The following is a 10,139-nucleotide window of genomic DNA, read 5'->3' as shown; positions in this document are numbered from 1 at the left end:
CAGTCTATGGAGTCCCCAGGCAAAACAGACAAAGTCAGATCCTTCTGCACAATGCAGCAAAACCAGTGCGTTGCAGCATTTACTGGAAGCTCGAACTATTTTCAAGCACTATAGGCTGGAATTGTATAAACATCCCACAAGAGCGAATGACAGGCTTTTCAAAATGAGTGTCTGGACGACATGGGTAGTAGAGGCAAATTTATATCCTGTTTTCAGGAATAATACTGTATTTTTTTAATAGTGATTGGTCATAGGTCAGAATTTGTATGGCTGGGAATGCTATAATTCATGTGAAAGCTGAATGTGAAGTGTGAAAGTTTAATGCAGTTTAGCGTCAGTCTAAATGAAATGCACTTTAGTGTGGGTGCATCGTCTCTCTAGGTGATGCACATGATACTGGAGTGTTACAAGAGATCTTGCTCACTTTGTCATTGTATCTTATTTTATTGTTTGATTACGGACTTGAAGCAATGATCACCTTCACTGTTCATCTGCCTAGTTGGTATTGTAAAATCACACCAGAGGATAGCCTTTCAGTCTCACTCTGGGAAAAATGAAGGAATAGCTTCAACAACCACTATTACTCTCCAGATCAGTGCAAGTTTTCTCCTCTGAAAGATCATTGTCATAGAATCATTTGGGTTGGAAGGGACCTTACAGACCATCTAGTTCCAACCCCCCCTGCCCTCGGACACCACTAGACCAGGTTGCTCAAAGCCTCATCCAGCCTGGCCTTGAACACTTCCAGGGATGGGGCATCCACAGCTTCTCTGGGCAACCTGTGCCAGTGCCACATCACCCTCTGGGAAGAATTTTTTCATGATATCTAATCTAAACCTCCCCACTTTCCATTTAAACCCGTTACCCCTTGTCCTGTCACTCCAGGCCCTTGTAAAAAGTCCCCCCCAGCTTCCTTGTAGGCCCCTTCAGGTACTGGAAGGTCTCCCCGGAGCCTTCTCTTCTCCAGGCTGAACAAGCCCAACTCTCAGCCTTTCTTCGTAGGAGAGGTGCTCCAGCCCTCTGAGCATCTTCGTGGCCTCATCATGAGGGACATCAGGGGGCTGGTCCTTCAGTCAAAATAGGAATTGTCTGTTTGATTCTCTGTGTGTGCAGGCTTTCAGAGTTTTGTTAGGTACTCAGATATGTGTGGTACTTGTCTTGACATCTTTATGTTGCTAATCACAAAATGCAGATCATAAATTTCATCCATAAAGAATTTGATAATAGAAGCCCCTCTTCTACTCTAGGAAAGCCTGGAAGTCTTTCCAAAAGGACATGTTTACAGCAGTGTCTGCATTGCACGTGAAGTGAAAATATGCTCCAACTACCTTGTTCTTTTCCTCAGACACTGATGAGCAGTCGGGCGAGTCAGTGTGCCTGAGAATGACAGTCTGGAAAAGGAGCTAGGGGACTGCAGGCTCCCATGCCCACCTTGTTTGTTTGCTGCTAGAACAAGTCGTTGGCCTTATTTTCTTATTTTTGGGAAGAAGACTGGAAAACTGCAAATGTTGATGATGTAACTTCTCCAAGTGTAATCCTTCCAACTGCCATCAGTTGTGTCAAGATTTATCTGTAATGTGACATTCTAAGTAAATTCTAGGCCTTTTGGAGCAACAAAAATAAAAGACTGGAATATTTTTTGATACATTTTATGATGTACTCTCAAAAGCAGTATAACAATGCTTAGGAGAAAAGATGGGGTGCATTTTCTATGGAAATTAACATTTTTTTAATGTAAATTACCATTCACAGTAATCTATTTTCACATTCCTCCTCCAGCTCTTTACTTTCTACATGTTGGTTTGGTTTTTTGGGGTTTTTTTTACTTTTTCACAATTAAATGCATGGAACAAAATAGTGAAATTCAGTTCAGTGGTTGTATTTCAGCTGTCTGTATGGCACAGGTGTATTTGTTTTTCTAGAAGAAAGCATGAGTTATGAAAATGCTTTAATGTCTGCAAGCTCCAAATTTTGTGGTTGAGATTTGTTGAAAACTTTGTACATGGAATTCCAATCTGGAGCAGCCTCTGAAAAGACAACTTTCTGTCAAAAGTTCAATTTTCTACCATAACCTTTTAAAGGTGTGTTCTTCCTTTTGTGCATTCCATATATTATCATGTAAAAAAAAAATGTACTTTAATGAGTTTCTCAGATTTTTTTATCTTAAAAGTATTACTTGCTGGCAGAATTTGGGAAAACAGAGTCAGTGAAAGATGAATATTAATGAAAGTTAAGGGAAAATATGTAGGTCAGCATGGGTGATGTGGGCACAACTGCCATCTGTTATGAAATTAGCTTTTGATATTAGGTTTCCTGCAACTTCCTATGTTGTTATTTTAGACATATTTTTATTAAATTAAAAATCCGTTTTAGCGCTTTTGTCTAAGAAATTGCTTTTTTCTGTTTTCCTTTTCAGAAATTCATCAAGTGCATTATATGAAAAATTGTGGAAAAATGTCTTAAGTGTGTCAGGATGTACCTTATGCTGCACTACTCCTAATGAACCACAAGTGTAATTTATTTTTGTGTTGTAAGTCCCAATGGTTTAGAAAGGCCAGTACCATATGCCAGTATTTTAGAAACAAACACAAAAATGGTGAGAAGTTGGGAGGAGAGTAGAGAGATAGAAGGCAAAGACCACTCTTCTAACATTAAGCAGTTTAAGGGGAATCTATGTCACTTGTAAGCACTCCTGTTATTGCTGCTTTTATAGCCTGTAATTAAAATCCAGGTTGTTAGTTGCCGTTCAAGTATAACCAACCTCAGAAATGCTGTGAAGCAACCAAGATGCTAGACTGCACACATTATTAAACTCTTCACATTGTTGTCCACTGTATCTATCGCCTGTTTATAGTGACTGGATCTGAAGGAAAAAATGAGCGTGCTCATTAAAAATAACAAATATGGCTTGTTAAGTTGTAGTACCCTTTCACTGAGCGCAAATCAAGTTCTTTGTACATTATTCATACTTTCATATTGCTGAGGCATCCTAATTACTAACTTGCATCTTTTAAACCTCTAGAAATGCTCGAGACTGGGAGTGTAGCTGAAGCTTTTTTTTAATCATGTGGAATTTATTTTGGTTTTAATTAAATTTAGATAGAAAGCTGGTAGCTTGCACTAATCCGAATCTAAATAAGATTAGGGGCAGAGTATCTTTTTCAGATCTGTCTGGATCGGTTGAAAATTACACTGCTCCATGTTTTTGCCCACAAGTTGGTGACCATCCCTGCATTTTGGCCAAAACAAAGTATGTGAACTACCTCCTCTGACAAATGACAAATCCACTGATGTGGATTACGAAGACCTCCTGTGATTATTTTGTTTATTTACGTTTTTGGTGTGGGAACTACTGATCTCCAGAAGAGGTACAGTAACAAATTGCAGGGGAGCAAGAATTTCTTTGAGTGCTTTGGTGCTTCTGGAAGTGAATATGAATTTGAGCTCTGACCTGTCAGCGGAGGCAGTGGGCTGCTACTGGGACCCAAGGAAGTTCTCAGCAGCTTTGTATTCATTCAGAGCAATATTGCTGGAGGCAGGCCACATTTTACAGTGGGATTTCATACTGTAGTGGACTTACAGAAACATATTTAGTGCATTAAAACTCTATACATCTTCCTTGTTCTGGACTATCTGTAATAGTGCTAAATTATTCACAAAGTCTCAATTGAAGCTTTCCTTTTTGGCCAATCTCCTAACTTGCTTTTAGGTTTTGTTCCGTTGTAGCTAGGCAGCAGCAGGACAAGATCTAACGTGAAAGTACTCATTCTGAAATGGACCTTCTGTGCTTCCCACGCATGGCTGCTGCTTCTGCAGCTTTTTTTTTGAAGGCTAAAAGTTCCCTTACCAGTGCTGTCCAAGCAGAGCCTCTAAGGTAGCCCTAGCTGGATTCGGGTCCTCCTCCCGCTTGTCAGAACTTGAGGAGGTAGTGGTGGGGTTCTGTCATTTGGGGTGGGGAGAGGATCCCTTTTATGGTCTCTCTTCTGCTCAAGAGCTACCCTGTTAACCTAGTTTGAGCCCCTCATTTCTAGCCTGCGTCATCTTTTGCTGACCCAGTTACTGTGATTTGATACTTTCCTATTTCATATTACTTAGGCAAAATACTGCATGTAGTCATTCAAATTTATGATCTGTTTTCCCACATCTTGCATTCCTCTGCTTCTAGGTCTCTTTCAGTTCATCTTTATCCCATGCCATGAGGATAGTATTGCAGAAAACCTGATCCATGGAACCTCCTTCCCATTGTCAAGGTGTTCATTACAGTCATAAATATGAATGGATTTAAGACCAACCATGATGCAGACTCTTCCAAGAGTGTGTTTCACTCCATCTGCATTGTCCTAAGTGTACGATACGTGTTTCGAAGCAAAAACATCTTCAAATTTTATTTCAAAGCAAAACAATTGTGTACACTTTTTCTTTATATTTGTATTTTTTAATTGGAAGCTACAAAAGTACTTAGCACTTGTAGTACTAATTGTCCTCAGTGTACTTTGTTCATGCTGTTTCCTGCAACACACCTCTGAAGTGTCAATGCTTATTCACACATGACATGTTCAGAAATGCGTTGTTGGGAAGTTTGTGGCCTCTAGCCTAAGATGATGTTAGAAAGGGTTAACACTGATGTGCTAACAACTACTACACACCTCTTTTGAGGTTTCAAGCTATCTTAATATGAAAGACCTTCTGTGAAGAAATAATCTGCATAACATTTAAAAGAAAGCTGTAGCTCTGTGTGCAGTTAGAAATACAAACGTTGTACAGTAGACTGTAAAAGGTGTACTGGAATGGGCTTAGAGCCAGAAGCCTCTAAATATACCATAAGTCGATCAAGAGGAAATGAGACATTTTCAGAACTCATGGTCATTACGCTTCATAAGTGCGTAAATGAAATTCCGTGTATCCTACGAAAAACTGAATCTTGTTACCATGGTCATTAAAGTTAATGAGATTTAAATTTTGAGCTAATAAGCCTGCTTAAAAAGGAGAAACATTCTCAGAGGGAAGTGGTGTTTCCTTTGTACCTTTTCTCTTCTAGAAATTAAGTGACATACACAAGAGATACACAACAACTCCAGTGTATCATGGAAAACCATGTCTGGGAGGGGGACCCTAGCTTTTTAGTGTGGGGTCGGGACGGGGAGTTTAAAGAAAGTAGATGATGCCAAAGTGTGAAAACTGAAGCACTGCCTCAAAGAGGACAAAGCAGGCTTGTTGGATCCTGCCGCTCTTTAATGAACATGTCTAGGTTTCCTGTATGAGAGAAGGGATCTCCGTGTTGTTTGCTGTTCATACATACCCCATGATGTTTTTCTTCAGACTTGGGTGAGGATCATTCCTGGGCCACCAAAACTCTTCAGTAGTCCTATTTGCTGTTCTACGTGAAACCACAGGTCATTGAGTTTGGATGTTTTTCCATAGTTAAACTAACTGTCTGCTTGTTTGATAAAACATATTGCTTGATAATCAGCCTTGGTAGATTTACGCATCTCATGGCATTACGCAGCTTATCAAGTCACAAAAAGACAGTCTGGTTCAAGGTTACATGGATGCCTTCAATGGTTTGACAGGAAAGTGATGTCTCTTTCATCATGTACAGGCACCACTGTCTTAAGATCTTGAATTACTACATCTTGGCAGAGTGACAGGTATTTCTGCAAGAAGGCACTGACTTCCAGAACTAACATTGTGCCTATCAAAACTGAATCTAGGAAAACAGTCTGTATTTCAGCAACATTTCAGCAGTAATGAGTGCAGCTTTAAAAAGGAATAAGCCTTGGGGTGTAGTGGAGTATCTTAGTGAACAAAGCAAAGCTTTAAATAGTAACAGATAGCAGAAAAATGAAAAGCAACCAAGCTCGTGCCAAAGCTCTAATGGTAATGTTTCCACTCATACCAACTCTGGGATGTTATCATGAACAGATGGGCCTTTCCAAGGTTTTTAGCACAGACTGTAAAATGATACCATGTGCCTGTTACTTTCCTTACTGCCCATGATAATGAGCCTTTTTCTGTTCTCTGTTGCTCGATCATCCTTTGTCTATTCACTTGTAAGGTATTCCCCTAGATAAATGGCACTTCCAATGCAAACAGACCCACTGCTGCTTTATTAATCGAGCGCAGGGAAGGCTCCATCCTCTTGACAGGGAGATGGTGAATTCCCTCAGTTTCTGGGTCACAAACTACTTCCTACAGTCCCCCAGCTTCTGGACTCAGTCAAGTGTGTGAGACGGACGCCAAGGTCTGGAGGGGGCATGGGGGACCCCGCTCAGTCTGGGAGCTCCTGCTAGAGAGCCCTGAGCTGGTAGGCTGTCCCTAGGCAAGGCTCCTTCCGAAAGGGGCAGAGGGAGAAGGAGCGTTATTAATTATTTAAGACCTGACTGCGAGCTAGGTCAGTCCTATTAGGATTCTCGACTGCAATTAAAAGTTGGGTGGAAAAGGGGGTATGACAGCTGACTAATTACCATAATAATATAGCCATTACTGCATATATTTTCTATATTGCTACTCACCAAGATATTTAACATATCTATCTAGAGTATATACCCAGCCAGTTCGTTTATGTAAGTGTAATCTATTGCGGATCTGGGGGGGTGGAAACAGTGTCAAGATTACGCATTTAAAATGAATCATGTTGCACGCAGTATTAGTTTCTGTGGTGGATGTGAGGGAAAGGTGGTATTTTTATATATACTTACATTTCAGGATGCCAAGTGACCTATTTCTAAATTTATAAGAATTTTCTAATAGAAGGATTGAATGATTTGCCCCAAGGGTTAGCAAAACAGCAGATACTTGCTTTGCTTGGTGAGAGTCTGACTAGACTTGATGTTGAAGCATGTTCTTCTTTGAAGTCTTTCTTGGGCTGCATTCTACTGGATTGTTTCTGGTTTTTTGTTTGGTGGGGGTTTTTTTTTGCTTTCTGTACACTGGAATATACGGGATTTTCTTTCATCAAGTGAGGAATGTTTTACGTGAAAAGTAATCTGGTGTTAAATGCAGTATGCTTGTTGTCTGTCTAGCTTTTTCCCTTTCCCATTCTGTGTCTCTGATGATTAGACAATTAGGAGAGTTTTGTTTGAACTACATTTTCTCCTTTTGGGACACTGAAAAAGTATGATTTAATTACCACACTAGTCTCCTTAAGGAGGTGGGCCAAATGGAACTGTTTCTTCACGAGAGTGGTGTGTCCATGGCTAACGAAATCGTCTGCTCAGCAGAGGCTGTGATTTGGATGATGTCGAGAGACAGCACCTTTCTGAAGGCAGTTCTGAAATACTTATTGTTAGTCTCTCTAAGCTGTTTGAACTTTGCTTTCAGGGATAGTATTAATAACTTCGTTGTTTTAAACTATTTATGTTTGTTTCTGCAAGTTTCCTTCTGTAAAGAGAATAGCTAGCAACAGGACAGTATTTCTGTGCTTAGTCCTTCAGTAGCATGAATCTTGGACTAATTCAGGAACAGCTAATAGCCTCCTCAGAAAGACACCTCCAGTAGGTGTACATGGCATATCTGTAGTCTACAAATAATTGTTTCCTTTTGTGAGCCAGGTGAGACACCGGGATAGATTAAAGCTGACAATCTGAAGTATAACAGAGAAAACTGTGAAAGCATTACTTGGAAAAGGCTGTTGTTTATCTAAATGGATGTGAGTGAATCTAAATAATAACTACAGAGAAAAGCTTTCAGCACGGATTCTTTTTTAATTCTGTGGAAGTCACTCAAAGCTGCTTTGCAACTCTGATTTGGATTGCTCAGTCCTGTGCTTGCTGTGTCCACATGACTCTCATCAGCCTGTCTGTTGTTCCTATTCTTCTACCCACAAAACCTTAATTGACTACCCTTACAGAATGAGATGTGCGCTTCCAGTTTTGCAGCTCAGAGTCTCTCCCCAGTATTCTTTCACTGCTGAATCAGTTCTGAAGCAGCTGTTAGGGCTTTGTTTTTCTTCCAAAGCCATGACAAAAATAATTGCATAATGTTGATTTTTTTTTATTGCAGTTTTCAAATTTTTTTTTTCTAAATTTCTGCCTTTCTTCTATTGTGAGTTGTGGAAAAACTTGGGAGTTTGCTCTAAGCTAATTGCTTTGAGAGTTGCAAGACGAACTGTGATACTGAGGAGCTGCTTTGAACTCATGCAGTTTTAAAGGTTTGAGGACAACTTGGGACAGTACTTTTTTTTAAAAATAGGTCTTCCTGTTGTACATATTATCATATGTTTACATTACCTTTAACTGATGTAGAATGATAAGGCTCTTAGTAACAGATGATAAGTAGAGATAAGTGCTGTTTATGGGTTTAGGATGTAGTAGCTATAAATAATATTTGATACTTGTGTATTCTTAATGCTTTAAAATGCACCTGGCGAGGTCATTTGCAAAAGTAGTCTCTTGGCCTACTTTTGCTGCTGTTGACTTGATAGCGAAAAATTAGGCCAATACTTAGCACTTGTGAAAATTCCTGGCCTAAATTTATTTGTATTTGCTTCAGCCTCACACCTTTGTCTTTCTGAAATAGACCAAAGTAAGTGGCACTGTGGAGGAAAGAGGCACCAGAGGAAAGGTGGGCAAAATCATGGTTCTGAGGCCATCCTGTGACACGGGGAGTAGCAAAATGTATTGAACCTGAAGTTACTGGGTCACGAGGCCCTCAAAACAAAATTTTTTGCTACATCTTTTCTTAGTTGGCATAATACTGATTTTTATGCCTGCTTCAAAGTTGTAATTGCTCTTGTACCTGGGTAGCCTTAAGTTCCACAGGTAATATAAAAATATCAGATGCCCTAGAGAGGCCCAGTCACTGCTGCTGGCAGCCAGAATATGACGGTCAGTTTGGGATGCAGGATCAGTGTTTTCACACCTTCCTGGAAGCCTAAGTGGGTTATTGTTGAAGGGCAACAACAGTGTTCTTTTTCATGCCTGCACCTGAAGACAGTTTTAAAAAAGGAGCACAGAGTAGTTGCTGGAGCATGCTGCAATTTTCACAGATGAGTTGGGGCCATGTTCATTATTCATACACACTTTCATGTTCAGATCTGGAAGTCTCAAGGTAATCAGTTATATTACGGAGAAACACCAATAAAATAATAATAGCACACTTTGTAGAGAGGACACACATCACTCCTGTCTTCTTCAGGTCTGATAACTGAAGCCTTTTCTTCAGCCCAGGTAGTAAGTTAAATTGAAGGAATAAAGGAGTATTGAAAAGCTTGATTTGGCAAAAAAAAAAGAAAAAATATTTCAGGTGTTCTCTGTCAGATTTACCCCACCTGTCTCCTGCCCCTCGTTTAAGCACCTTTGGTTTGGTGTCTGAGTCACCTTCAGCTTATTTGAATTTTGGAAAAGTGCCTGTCCCTCTCTTTTTGTTTTGAAAAGGACAAATGATATTGCCCTAGGAGATCTTAAGTACTTAGTTAGGTGGCGTAAGTCCATGTCTAGATCATATCAGTGTAAGCAAGTAAAGCAATGCGGTGAAAGTGGCTCTTTGTAGTGGATCAGTTAAAAGTGAGGACCCAACATCTACAGCAGGATGGGACTAGTCAGGACTAGCTGTAGTCTGGTGCTGTGGAGCACAGTTCATCCAAAAGGGGTTTGGTTTCCATGTTCCAAGATGCACTATTCCTAATCTCAGTAGTAATTTCAGTGTAAAAACCATGCACAAGGCCTTGGCCAGAGGCAGGTCCAAGTTGGAGCCAGGGAAGCTTCTGTCAGCTTCTCACAGGAGCCACTCTGTAGCTGCTCCCATGCTACCAAAACTCTGCCACACAAACCCCATAAAGGAAAGAAATTCCAAAAAACACAAAGTGTTTTACTAGGGGTGTCAAAATGCTGCTTCTATCGATTAGGGTTTTGAACCTCTTCAAGAAATGATGAGTGGCAAACTTCAATAGCCGGCAAGCCCAGTTCAGGACTGTTGTGACAGTGCAAGCAAGGGGCTTGTGAAGTAGTGCCTCCCAGTTTCAGCAATGAAATTTCCCCTCTTTTTGTGGAAACTTCCTTTCCTTCCTCAGGGGTGGTTCTTGCACTCTTCCTAAAACGCAAATTCCTTGCCCCAGACAATAAAACCTGAAGTGACCCACAGTTCACAAAGCTCCTCTGCCACCCCAAGTTTTGGAAAGCATCACCCTTTTGTTATGTCCT

Source organism: Eurypyga helias, unplaced genomic scaffold (assembly GCF_000690775.1).
Source record: "Eurypyga helias isolate BGI_N326 unplaced genomic scaffold, ASM69077v1 scaffold392, whole genome shotgun sequence".
Classification (NCBI taxonomy): domain Eukaryota; kingdom Metazoa; phylum Chordata; class Aves; order Eurypygiformes; family Eurypygidae; genus Eurypyga; species Eurypyga helias.
This window is presented reverse-complemented; position numbering follows the sequence as displayed.